This window comes from Helianthus annuus, chromosome 15 (assembly GCF_002127325.2).
Source record: "Helianthus annuus cultivar XRQ/B chromosome 15, HanXRQr2.0-SUNRISE, whole genome shotgun sequence".
NCBI lineage: Eukaryota > Viridiplantae > Streptophyta > Magnoliopsida > Asterales > Asteraceae > Helianthus > Helianthus annuus.
The window spans coordinates 108,311,209-108,324,298 of record NC_035447.2 but is presented as its reverse complement, the minus strand read 5'-3'; positions in this window follow the sequence as shown (position 1 = coordinate 108,324,298).

Here is a 13,090-nt window from a genome sequence, read left to right as displayed (position 1 = left end):
CCAGCTTCACAAAATGTCGGCTAGAACGCAATCTCGAACAACCGATCCCACGGGGTATCATGTCCAAGGATTTCCCAGGCTCTCTCAGCCTCTTGGACCTTCTCTAATGCCGAGCAATCTATAATGCTATGTGAAGCTACCTGTATTTGACATACCATCCGACAACAGTCGAAGGTATCTGTATGCTGCTAAACTTTAAATACAAATGGCCGTCCATCGGGTCAACCGCAGGCCTCCCGCGCCCACGCCCATTCCCTCGACCTAGCCCCTACATCCATATCGACCTGTAATAAATTAATAATATTTATTAAACTTTTTAAATTTTATGTTATATAAATTACTTATATATTTTAATAAATTAATAATATTTAATAAACCTTTTAATTTATAAACTTTTTATATATTTTAAATTTATAAAATTTTAAATAATTAAAAAACAAAAATAATTCTTCCTCGTATATGCATTGTATAGGGCCACTACGATACGTATACAAGGCCAACGGAATCCTCATGATCAACATTTGAACCAATCCGATACAGATAGCTCTATACGCATCGTATGGTTCATCCACATTTTAAAAGAAACTTGATTTTTTCAACTAAAATTCAAACAAAAAACAAACAATCTAACAGATAAAAATTAAAACAAATTACATATTCATGATTGGGAGTAACAACAACTAATCTTTACCGGGGAAAACAAGAAACGAAAGGATTGATTTGTCAGAGCTTTGATCCGTATGTGTGTGTGTTTATGTTTAAGGCGTATGGGGAAGGTTGATATGAATCTTCCCCCATATGATCCCCATATACGACTTATATAGTTTATTCGAGTCTTATAGGGGGTAATTTTTTTTTTTAAATTTCATTTTTGCTATACTATAGTATTAAGTCGTATTTTATCACTGTGTGTCGTACTTTATCATTACGTGTCGAATTGTGTCATATTTTATCATTACGTATCGTATTGTGTCTTATTTTATGATTATGTGTCGTATTTTATCATTACGTGTCGTATCGTAGTCTATCATTACATGACGTATTATATTGTATAAATATGTGTCGTATTGTATCATTTTGTGTAGTATCGTTTCATCTCGTATTGTATGTTTATGTGTCGTATCGTATCGTATCGTACCGTATCATTATACATTCAAAATACATATAAATGACAAATTAACCTAGATAATACACAATTTCGTCTGGGCTAGGATTCATTAACACCCTACACCATTGAATGCGATGCTCGTACTTATCATACCAAAGTGCTGCTTCGTCGCTTTGGTGTCGTAGCCAAAGATAGTTCGATAAAGACATTGTGTATTCTCCATCTATTTTGACATGGATGAAATGATTCTCGTCAACAAATACCAGGGATGCCAGTTGATGAAGGGGACGTGCTAAGTTAGGATGTATCATTAGGGGGAGAAAGTTTGACTGTCTCATTTGCTTCACATGTGAACAATCACATCAAAACTATTAGCAAGCAAGAGTCCTGCCTTAGGCATCTCCATCCAATGTTCACAGGGTGCAAATCCCACACCTTCGTGATGTATGTTGTGAAGTTCTAGTTAAAATTGCTTTGTTAACCTTCAACTCCTCTACTAGTTTAACCTGAATAAAACTAAACTGGTTTTGATTCATCCATGTGCCCACAACTGCCTCCCTAAACCCATAATGACCATCTGGCTTGACATCATTTATTCTTGAAATGAAGGGATGAAACAGTTCTAGAATTTATTCTTTTAAAATGGACAATATCGTTCACCGATTCATCCCCCTGGATTAATGGAAACCCATGGTTATTGCGTGGCTCTCTTTTTCTAAAAGTCGTTGAATGAGTGCGTCACGTTACTGACTTTTGAGACTTTACAACAATACTTGGTATTTAAGAGTCGTGTGAAGGTATGTAAAAGCCATGTCAGCGAGGGTCGCACCTTCTTTATTCGGAATGAGCAAGTGAGTTATGTCAAGCAATGCCATCTCTCCTTTATTCTTGGACCTTCAATGTTGGACGCCATCGAGTGTTTTGTTCTACGACAGACAGTTTTTTGTCGTTTTTCAGTGATTCAACATTGCTTTGATCTTCGACATCATACCTTTTTTTCACTTGTAATGGTTGTGACAACATTTGTTGTTTCATATGATCCAATTCTTTTTGCAGATCTAGCTCTTCATTCTTAATTGTTGACGGATTAAAGTCAAGCTTTCTCCAAAATACGTCTACCAAACCGATCGGAATTTTGAAATCTGTAAATAAAAAGATGATCAAGATCTTTCTAACATATTAAAATAGTATGGTAAATCGTAAAATAGGGTACAACTACCTGTATTTTCATAGGTTTCTTGACGACAAACACATGGCAACCCCCAACTCAAGAATAGTTGGTAGCCACATGTTGCATCAAATGTCCACAACATGGGTAACTTCCGATGTAGCTCATTCTAGATCAAGAGCATAGAGGGAAGCTTTATCTAGTAGATTGTCAAGCAAAGCTATCTCTTTTTGGTGTTTCATTCGTTTAATGATAATTTCTTCCAAACTTTTTATATTTGTCTTTGTTATTTTAATTAAAATATCGTCGACATGTTTCACCAGTCTATGCAGGGTGCTTTTATGTGATGTAAGGTGTCTATTTAAATCAACATGCTGACTCTCGACTCCGTTTGTTGTAGTTTGATGAATGCTGACCGTTCGATTGGTCCATGCGTATGCAAATTTTGTATGTGATGTTATTAACCATTAACTATTCACATAACAAAAAAGATCTGAAAATATAATAGAATCACAATGGTCATGTATGTACGCATTTAAAACAAAACTTGTGTTTACGATTGGCTGTGGCGAGTGATTTCAAGAGGTTGCTGAGGTGATACCGGTATATTTCTTGTGTCAGAGAGTCACATAGCGTCGACTATGTACATGTATAATTCTCCCAGTCCTTTTCAGTAATGGCTTTCTTGCCATGTTTTATGATATTTTGTTAAATGTGGAACCTACAAAGAAATTTGTAAGCGTTCGGGAAAATTTTCTCACATGGTTCATCGGCTTGGTCTCTATCTCTTATAATTACACACGACTCCATACACTCTTCCAACATAGACATGATCCTCTCTAGGACCCATATGAAGATTGCTTCGTGTTTTTCTTTTGAGAGAAAGGTATGAGAGACAAAAGGTCTGGTTTGTCGATGTTATCCCCACAACTTGCATAAATGGAAGATTATAAATGTTGGTTTTGTAGGTCGGTTGATCATCAACACATGCGGGAATGCATGCCACATGCTGAAGGAGAACGAATGAACAAAGAAAATATCCTCAACGGTGTTTGTATCAGGATCCTCTGGAGTTTAATAAGTGAAGTGTTTATCAACAAGCAGTTGTTCTAGTTTCTGCATCGGTGACGTTTGTGGATCGATCTTTTCGGCATTAATCTTCTGACGAGCTTTGTGTATGTCTTTCGGAACACACTTGGTTTCAGGGTTATATGTGATTAGGATTTTCCAGATTTTACACACATCTATGTCTTGCGCTGAAAATTGCTCTACCAATCTGTACTCACTTTGAGAAAGTCTCCTATCATATGCGTCACCCTCCAGATGTTAAGCAGGGTCGTGGTTATGTTCCGGGTTCCTCACATCTAACCTCAAGCACGATATGTTCTGTCGTAAAACCTTACAATACTTTTTGCTACTAGTTTTCCTAAGGTTGGTTGTACTCTTGTGCTTGATGCTATTGTTGCAATGAAGTCATACCCTCACAGCCTTATCTCCCTGTTTCTTCGATTGTTTGGTAACATTTACGTAACCGTTATCAAGTCCCCTTGTTTTGGCCCATGACTCCAACTCATCGTTGAACATGAAATCCTGAAACAACGCCACGGTTAAACTTATATTTATCGAAAAAGACATTAATGAAGGATCGTCATACCTATTTACATTCATACAAAACTTGCATGTAAGGGGATTTCTCGTCATCCACTGACTCCTACTTAGGTTGTTCGACATAGTCGGGTCTATCTATATCTATATATAATTGGATAATTCTTTTACTTTTACTTTTTCTTCAAACTCTTTTTTGTCTCTTCTGTTTGGTTTTTGAAAATAAAATAGTAAACTGCCAAAATTGTCCATGAGGTTTGTTCACTTTTGGTACTTTAGTTCAAAACTCAAACCTTTTGAATATGTGTCCCTTTGGTTTCAATTTTGTTGTCATTTTCATCCAAAAACAAAATCTGGTCAGATTTTTCAGTTAACATTCAGCTTTTTTGTCTTTTCCTCCCTTTTAATGAAGGGCAAAATGGTCGTTTAACTAAAAAATCTGGATGTTAACTAAAAAATGGGAGGAAAAAAGACAAAAAAAAACTTGATGTTAACTGAAAAATCTGAACAGATTTTGCTTTTGGATGAAAATATCAACAAAATTGAAACCACAGTGACCCAGATTCAAAAGATTTAAGTTTTGAACTAAAGTGTTAAAAGTGACGAAACTTTAGGGACCATTTTTACAATTTACTAAAAAAAATGCAGTAAGTTGTCCACCTAAAAGGATTTTAGACTTTTGTAAACTTGTAACATCCAACTTTATGTTGTTGGGCCTTTGGTAGGACTATAATTTTGGGTTGCAAATTAGGCCTGTTGGTGAATAATTCAAGTCCACCAAAAGAAAACTATTTAAAATATATCTCACTAATAAATAAATAGCAAAAAAGAGAAAATTAAGCTACTTGTGTCGCCCACTACCTTGTTCATTGGGAGGAATAAAGAAACTGTTATAACTTGGTAATTGGTATTTCTTTTTATCAGGGAAAAACTGGGAAATTGGTATAAAAAAGTTTTTAAGTTGGTCAAAGTCAATGACCACCAATAATTAGGGATAATTTTTAATTAATTTCCTCTAGGCTTATATATATATTTTAACGGCCAACTAATCCTTTAAATGAGCTACTGGCGAAATTCACTACATCGGAATACACTCGCTTTCTGAACCGAGGAAAACCCTCACCTACGGCCGAAGCCTGTGAATGCTCGCCCGAAGGCACAACCAGGGGCGCAACTTAAGAGGGGCCGGGGGGGGGGGGGGATCCCCCGAACTTTTCGTTCAGTAGTGTTATTTGTGTAGTTTTCGTATAAAATTTTTGGGTATATACGTTTTCGACCCTCCGTCTTCATTGTCAAGCTTCGCCACTAGGCACAACAGTGCGGTGAGATAAAACCCGCTCAGTTCAAGGATCGAACTAGTGATTGCCACATACTCGCCTAGTCTCCAATCATCACCAGATACCGCAGAAGCTAAATATTGTGGGCAGGAATTGAACCTGTGTCACTTAAAACACCAGATCTCTCCCTTATCACTCCACCACAAACTCACTTATATTTATTTAACTACATTTCCCCCAACTTGTTACAAATATAATATTGACATTTTTATGTACCTACTTTTAGCCCCCAACTTCAACGTTCAGAAAACGAGATACAAAACGCAAAGTATAATGTGTTATTCTTTCTATTAAGTTAATCTTAAGAATACAAGCAACTTTTTTTTTTCTAAATGTCGATGGGTTTCAATATAATTAGAAAGGTTTTTTCTTACGAATTTCTAAACAATGGTATGAATAATAGTATAAGGGCAAGTGACGAAGATGGAATTGTACTCGAAATGTTTGAGTCGGGGCCGGATCTAGGGGGTGTTTTGACGGCTTCCGGAAACCTCCTTAGTTAGGGAAAAATAGAAAAAAAATAGCGAAAACCTTGGAGAGCATGGTCGTTCCTAATTTCACACATATTTCTATGATACAGAAGATAGAAGGTAAACGGGCAACAAGCTTTGATAGAAACTCAATATCTTTGATATCCATATTGATGATCAATTTCCACTGCTTGAACTTGTCTTACGCATTCGTCAACTCCCTTAGACAGTGTTCGTTTCATGGAATGCAATAGAATCTTGATGGAATTGGAATGTTAATTTTACTCCTTATTTTGCAGGCTACCCCTCCCCCCCCTCTTTCTTCTCCGCAACCTACCCCTTCCCCCTCTTTCTTCTCCGGTCAAGCATTCCCCCCACCCTCGCTCTTCTCCGGTCCAACGTTCCCCCCACCGACAGCCCACCTCCACCTCCACCACCGACAGCCCACCTCCACCTCCACAACCGACAGCCCACCTCAACCTCCACCACCACTGACAACCCACCTCAACCTCCACTACCGACAGCCCACCTCCACCTCCGACCGAACCGACCTAGGGCTGAAACCACCACCACCACCCACGAAAAACCTCCACCACCCACCTCAACCTCACCTTTCAATATTCAAATTTCCCCCACGAAAAACCTCCACTACCACCACCCACAAAAAACCTCTACCACCCATCTCAACCTCACCTTACAAAATTCAAATTTCACCCACGAAAAACCTCCAACTTCAGTATATAACCCAACCCCACGAAGAACCCATTGAGATGCTTGGTTTTTAAAACAAGTTTCACTTGTTATTGATTAAATAAAAAAAGAGAAGGAAAAAAAAGAGAGAATAAAAAGAAAGAAAGAAAAAAAAAAGGAAAAAGAAAAAAAGGTAGTCGAGATAATAATAAATAGTTGTTATATCTTTTTGATTTTGTTATGGGGTGACGCGGTTGGGCAAGGGGCGTTTTTGAGGGTGGGCAACTTGGGGTTGCTACCCTCCCCCGTCTTATAAAAGGTCTCTTCTTTTGCTCTCTGTGTTTGTTTTTCTTTTACTCCCAACTCCCCTCGAGTTGGCGGTTTATTGTGTCGTTTTTCTGTTTACGTTTGACTCTGCGCATGGCCCCCGCACGTAGAGGTAGAAACATCAAGACTGTCGGACTGGCGTCAGCGTGTGATAGTGGGTTAAGGGCTTGCCCCCTTAAACATTTCCACGAATGCAAGGATGGTAAACCGGGGTCTAGTGGGTTTTTTCACCTTCTTGAACACATGCAAAGCACCCACCTTAAGACTGAAAACAGGAAGATTCATCTGAAGGAGGCTATCACTAAGGATTTGGACCTTTTTCTAGATGTGGGGGAAGTCCTGAGGGCAGGAGGCAAATGGTTATGTGGGGAATGCATGGTTATGCATGCCCTTAGTAGGGGGTGCAAGCATGGTGATGAGATGGTGTCTTTTGCTCCAATCTCGGGGGACGTGGACGATTTCATTGTTGGGATTAGGAAGCCATGTCAAGTGGTAGCCGACACTTTTACACTCTCCTCGGAAGGGGTGGTTACCGATGTTGCCCTTCTCGAGCGTGTTTTTCCCCTCCATTTTCAAACCGTTAATTGCATCCCCCCCAGTTGTCGAATGGCGTTCACTCAGGTTTTAACGGGTGCCCTACGTAAAGTGGTGGCGTCTCCAGGCTCGGTTGAAAACTGGGTTCAGTTGCTTTTGTTGTCGTGTTGTACACTGAGGGTTGTCAGGCCTTCTTCCAGGAAAGAGCGGAGATCAGGAAATAGAAAATCCCTGAAGTGCAGCAGCATCTTGCAGGCGCTTGCATTGTGGAAAGATGGGTCTGGTTTCACAGATTTGGTCTCTTCTCTCCTGAATAGTGGGGGGGACGCTGGGGTTCCTAGGAGGGATTCCGGAAGGGGCGAAGACATTAAAAAGGACCCCAATATCAAGCAATGCCTGCAGAAGGTCAGGGATGGGCATTTTACGACGGCGGTCAAAGTTTTATGTTCCAGTGGGGTTGCCCCCTTTGGAGAATCGACGATGAAAGCTCTTATTGATAAACACCCTGTGGTGCCACCCCCATCACTTCCTTCCAACCCTATTTTCCAACCCACTATTATTGCAGCAGAGGATTGCGTGCTTAAATGTATCCAATCCTTCCCTAGAGGGACATCTTGTGGCAGAGATGGGATGCGGGCCCAACACTTGTTGGACGCTATTGGTTGTGAGGGTTCGGTAAGTTCCTCGGGTCTGCTCACAGCTATTACTGGAGTCGTCAACCTTTGGCTTGAGGGGCTTTGCCCTAAGGTATTGGCCGAGTTTGTGGCCTCAGCCCCCCTCACCCCCATATTGAAACCTAATAATGGTATTAGGCCTATCGCCATGGGGGGCATCTGGCGTAGGTTGGTCTCTAAGGTGGCTATGAAGAAAGTTGGGAAGGACATGGCCCAGTATTTGGGGGATTTTCAATTCGGGGTTGGTACACCAAACGGGCCGAGGCGGTGCTTCATTGTGCGAACAGGTTTCTGAGCTCTTTTCATGAGGATGGGTCCATGGCCTTGCTTACGGTAGACTTCACCAATGCTTTCAACATGATTGACCGCTCAGCGTTCCTCCAACAGGTCCACCAACATTGCCCATCTATCTATCGGTGGGTCCAGTTCCTGTACGCCCAACCCGTTAGGTTGTATGTTGGCAACGAGTGTATTGGGGCTACCACTGGAGTGCAACAAGGAGATCCCTTGGGGCCCCTTCTCTTTGCCCTAGCCTTACACCCCCTTATTCTCCGTGTCCAGGAGCACTGTAACCTCCCTTTTCATGCTTGGTATTTGGATGATGGCACGATTATAGGTAATGCAGTGGAAGTTGCTAAGGCCTTGGACATCATCAACACAGAGGGACCATCCCTAGGGCTCCATCTCAATATTAAGAAAACGGAAGTGTATTGGCCATCGTGTGACGGTCAAGGTTCAAGCCGGCCTTTTCCCAAGAGGGATGGGTAGACCTGATAGGGGGGTTAAGCTCCTTGGGGGGGGGGGGGGGGGTTAGCCGAGATTCTGTTTTTATCGAGGAATTAGCAGGGCGGCGGGCACTGACAGCGGTTGACCTTATGAAACTCTTGCCCTGCCTTCAGGACCCCCACTGCGAGCTTCTTCTTTTAAGGTCATGCATGGGGGTAGCTAAGTTACTGTTTGGGCTGCGGACCTCCCAACCCCACTTGATGGCAAATGCGGTATCCTGCTTTGACGATGGTCTTCGAGAGGGTATCGAAGACATTGTTGTTTGTGGGGGGTCCTACTTCGGTGACCTTCAGTGGCGTTTGGCATCCTTGCCGATGCGTCTGGGTGGTTTGGGCCTCCTCCCAGCTCGGGATGTTGGAGTTTATGCTTTTGTGGCGTCTAGAGCTCAGTCGTGTGTATTGCAAGACCATATCCTTCGGAACAGTGGGGTTGGTAAGCTTGACGGAGACTACCAACAAGCCCTTGAGTACTTAAGTGTCTCTCTTCCAGACTTTGATATTGGCGGTTTCTCTAATATGGACACCGCCCCCTCAAAGCCACAAAAAACCTTGGCGAATGCCCTATTTGACAAAATCGCTCGGAGTCTGGGAGACGCATTTGATTCGTCTCCCCGCCAGAAGGCGGTGATTGAGTGCTTGAAAAGCCCCCATGCGCAAGACTTTATGACTGTTATGCCGATTGAGGGGCTGGGGCAATGCATGTCGGCTGTTGAGTATAGGGCTATCCTTAAATACCGGCTGATAATCCCTATGTATCCAGGAGACAAAACCTGCCCAATCTGCCATAAAGCCAGCATGGATAAATACGGGGAGCATGCTGTTCATTGTAAGGAGCTCCCTGGTTTCAATATCGGCATGACTGGGTGAGGGATGTTTTGGGGGATATCTTGAGGAGAGCGGGGATTTCTGCCAAGAAGGAGGCCCCTGTGAATTTCCTTACAGATCCCATGGAAGGGAGATCTACATTGAGACCAGCAGATCTGCTCGTCTTTGGCTGGGAGGGAGGGAAACATGCTTGTGTGGATCTCACAGGAGTCTCCCCCTTAGCTGGTTTAAGGGAAAGAGAGTTTGTAGCAGGACAAGCAATAAGGAAAGCGAAATCAAAAAAGGTGGATAAACACGCTAAAGCCTGTGCTGATAACCAACATGCATTTATCCCCTTCGCCTTCGATACCTTTGGCTCCCTAGCTCCAGAAGCTATCCGTTTGTTGACTAGGGTCCAAAAGATTATCCACAGCAGTTGCTCATCAACAGGGGGGGCAGGGGTTTGTCTTTAATAGGCTAGGGTTTGCTACTCAGAAAGGGGTACGTAGCGGCGCAGCTTGTTGCTCGCTTACCTGCGATATTGATGTAATTCGGCCAGTTCAGGTATAATATAAAATTATATTTGAATCTAAAAAAAAATTCCATCTAAATTTCATCCAATTTTTCAAAACAAGCACACCTAAATTACAAATTAAATTTTAGTTTCTGTACGAATTCTCATTCCAATTCCATTACAATCTATGAAACGAACACTATCTTAGTTCTAGTTTTGGATGGAATAATTTATGTTTGAATTTTAAACTAGAATAGTGTTTAGCTATTAGCTCTTTGTTTCTCTTTATTTCTTCTAGTAGTTTATCGAGTAAAGTGTTGAGTATACCTTGTGCTTGTTTTATCTATCCCAAAAATGCATGCCTAGAGACAATACATAGATTTGTTTCTCTGTCACGATAAAATTAAACTACAATGATTCTATTCGATAAAAGAATTTCGCGGACCATTAGCCGACTAACCCTAGGTCATTTCTAGCAGGTTCAAAAAATTATTTCTTATATGGAGGCATTATTTATTTGCCTAAAGCTTAAGTGTTTCATTTAGTTTTCCGAATTGATGCAAGATAGATTTTGGTTCGCTCCTAGTAGTTGAGCTAATAGCCATTAAATAGCTTTCAACATTTGTGGCCTTTCATGAATTCACTAGAGGGAGTGCTTCTTAATTTTTGGATTTTTTTTTTCTAATAAAGGACTTTAATTAGCCTACGTGTCTCAAGACTTGATCCTAAGATATTGGATGACAACTATAGGTTTTTACTGATAACAATTCACATGATATATATAGAGTGAGGTTTTAAAGTGAATATTGATGTATTTGTGAACTAAGTGAACAAATCCTGTCTATTGATTTAAATCATCAGATCGTAAAATACATTAGTATATATTAATTATCAAATACTTGTTATTGATTTACACTTGTGTTTACGTTTGTGTATTGATAATCAAGGGCTATGATTAGTTTACTAACGTTTACAAATATTCTCATGCCTAAGAAGAGCTTTCATACGTTTGTGTATTGATAATTAAGGGCTATGATTAGTTTACTAACGTTTACAAATATTCTCATGCCCATGGTTGCTGAAATCGGCCATCGGCGCCTAGGCGCTAGGCGGCCACTTACTGCCTAATTTTGAGCTAGTCGGTCAATTAATCGGCCATGGTCAAAGTCGGTCCTAGGCGGTACCTAGGCGGTCAAAAATCGGATTAATCGGACTATATTAATCGGTCAAAATCGGTCCTAGGCGGTCAAAATTGGTCAAAATCGGTCCTAGGCGGTCGAAATTGGTCAAAATCGGTCAAAATCGAATCATACTATCTGAAACTTGAAGTATTTATGTGAATTTTGAAGTATTATTTTTATATTATTGGGTATATATATATATATATATATATATATATATATAATTTTGGAAAAATACAGATAAAAATCCCATTCCGATTAATCCCGATTAATCCCTAGGCAGTACCTCACCGCCCGACTAGCGCCTAGCGCCTTCTACAACATTGCTCATGCCTAAGAAGAGCTTTCATGACAGGTGAAATTTGGAAGGAAGTTATATACGTGATTGCGGACATGAGTAGTGGTCATGCCCCCGTTTGTAGGGTTCTTGTTAAGTGAAATAAGAGCTACAAGAATCTTTTATTCTTTTAATATTACTCTTATGTGTTTATTGTACTATGTTACATGCTATTCCTATATGTCTTACTTGAATCAAACACAAGCAGTAATCATACAAACACACAACAACTTGAACAAATTCTTTTTTATTTTATTTTTTTGAACGTCAAATGTCTTTTAATTTCTATCATCTGTGGGAGTTGAACCCAAGACATCCCTCTCTCAAACCTAGGATTTTAAACGTTTTGCCCTTGCCAATGGACCACCACCCCATTAGTCAATTCTTTTTATTAATCAAATAAAAATATAATGAATGAAAAACACCCTAGGACCATTCTTATAGTTAAACTATTTGGAGAACAAGAAACGTTAAGCTAGGAAACATAATCCTTCTAAACCTCTAATATAAAATAAAACTCCATAAATAAACATATTTTAACTATTAGTCCTTAGACTTAAGATCTCCTCAAAACCACTCCTTTGAGATCAACCTTACCATCCTTTGATGTTGTAACTTTTATCGTTTCTTACCAAAATGAAAATATTATTGCATCATTTGATCTCTCACTTGGAATATGATTGCATTAGTCTACCCCTTACTCTTAAGCAGAACATTTTTGCTTGTGGAACACGCGCAATGTTGTGGACAATATTGCTTATGATAGGGCAACTAGGACACATGCTAAAGGTAGAGTTTCTATGTGTCATCAAGTATACATATTTTTCATGCATAGTTACCCCTATTTTATGGTACTTTTTGGGGTTATATCATTAGAAACACTACCTAAACCATTCATATTTGTTAAACGCGGGTTTTTAGGCACTCTAGATGAAAAGAAGCGAAAAAGACAAAAAAAAAACAAGGAAAAATCTAGAATTTTAAAGATCTGGCAAAGAACAGGCAAGAACGCCCGTGCCAGACGATAGGAACGACCATGCATAACCAAGAAGTCAACATAAAGTCAAAAGGTCAACCCAAGATGGTCAAAAAAAGTCAAAAATGTGTCGAAACCGTGCATTCCTTGGCATGATAAGAAGAAGACAAACTTGCAAAGCTTTGGGATCCGACAAAGATGACAAGATTGAAGACCTGTCAGGACATTTTTCCACTCCCGGTCGTGCATAAGTACAAACACGCCCATACGTGTAACGACCAAGGACAGAAATCCGCCAAAAAGTACAAGTTTAGAGATTCTATTAGGATAGTTGTTCAAGCATGACGCGTGCCCATACAAAAAGGACGATAATGTGTTAAAAGAAAGTACTACGCATTGTTGTGCATTACAGGGCACGACTGTGCACGCCCACTAAACAACTACTTATAAATAGTAACTCTTGAAGCCCATTTCAACAATCTCATTCTATCCCATCCTCTCTCATTTCAATACAACATACTCTCTTAACCAGAAAGTGTTCCACTTCTACCCTTGGAGTATGGGTTTACATCAAAAATCA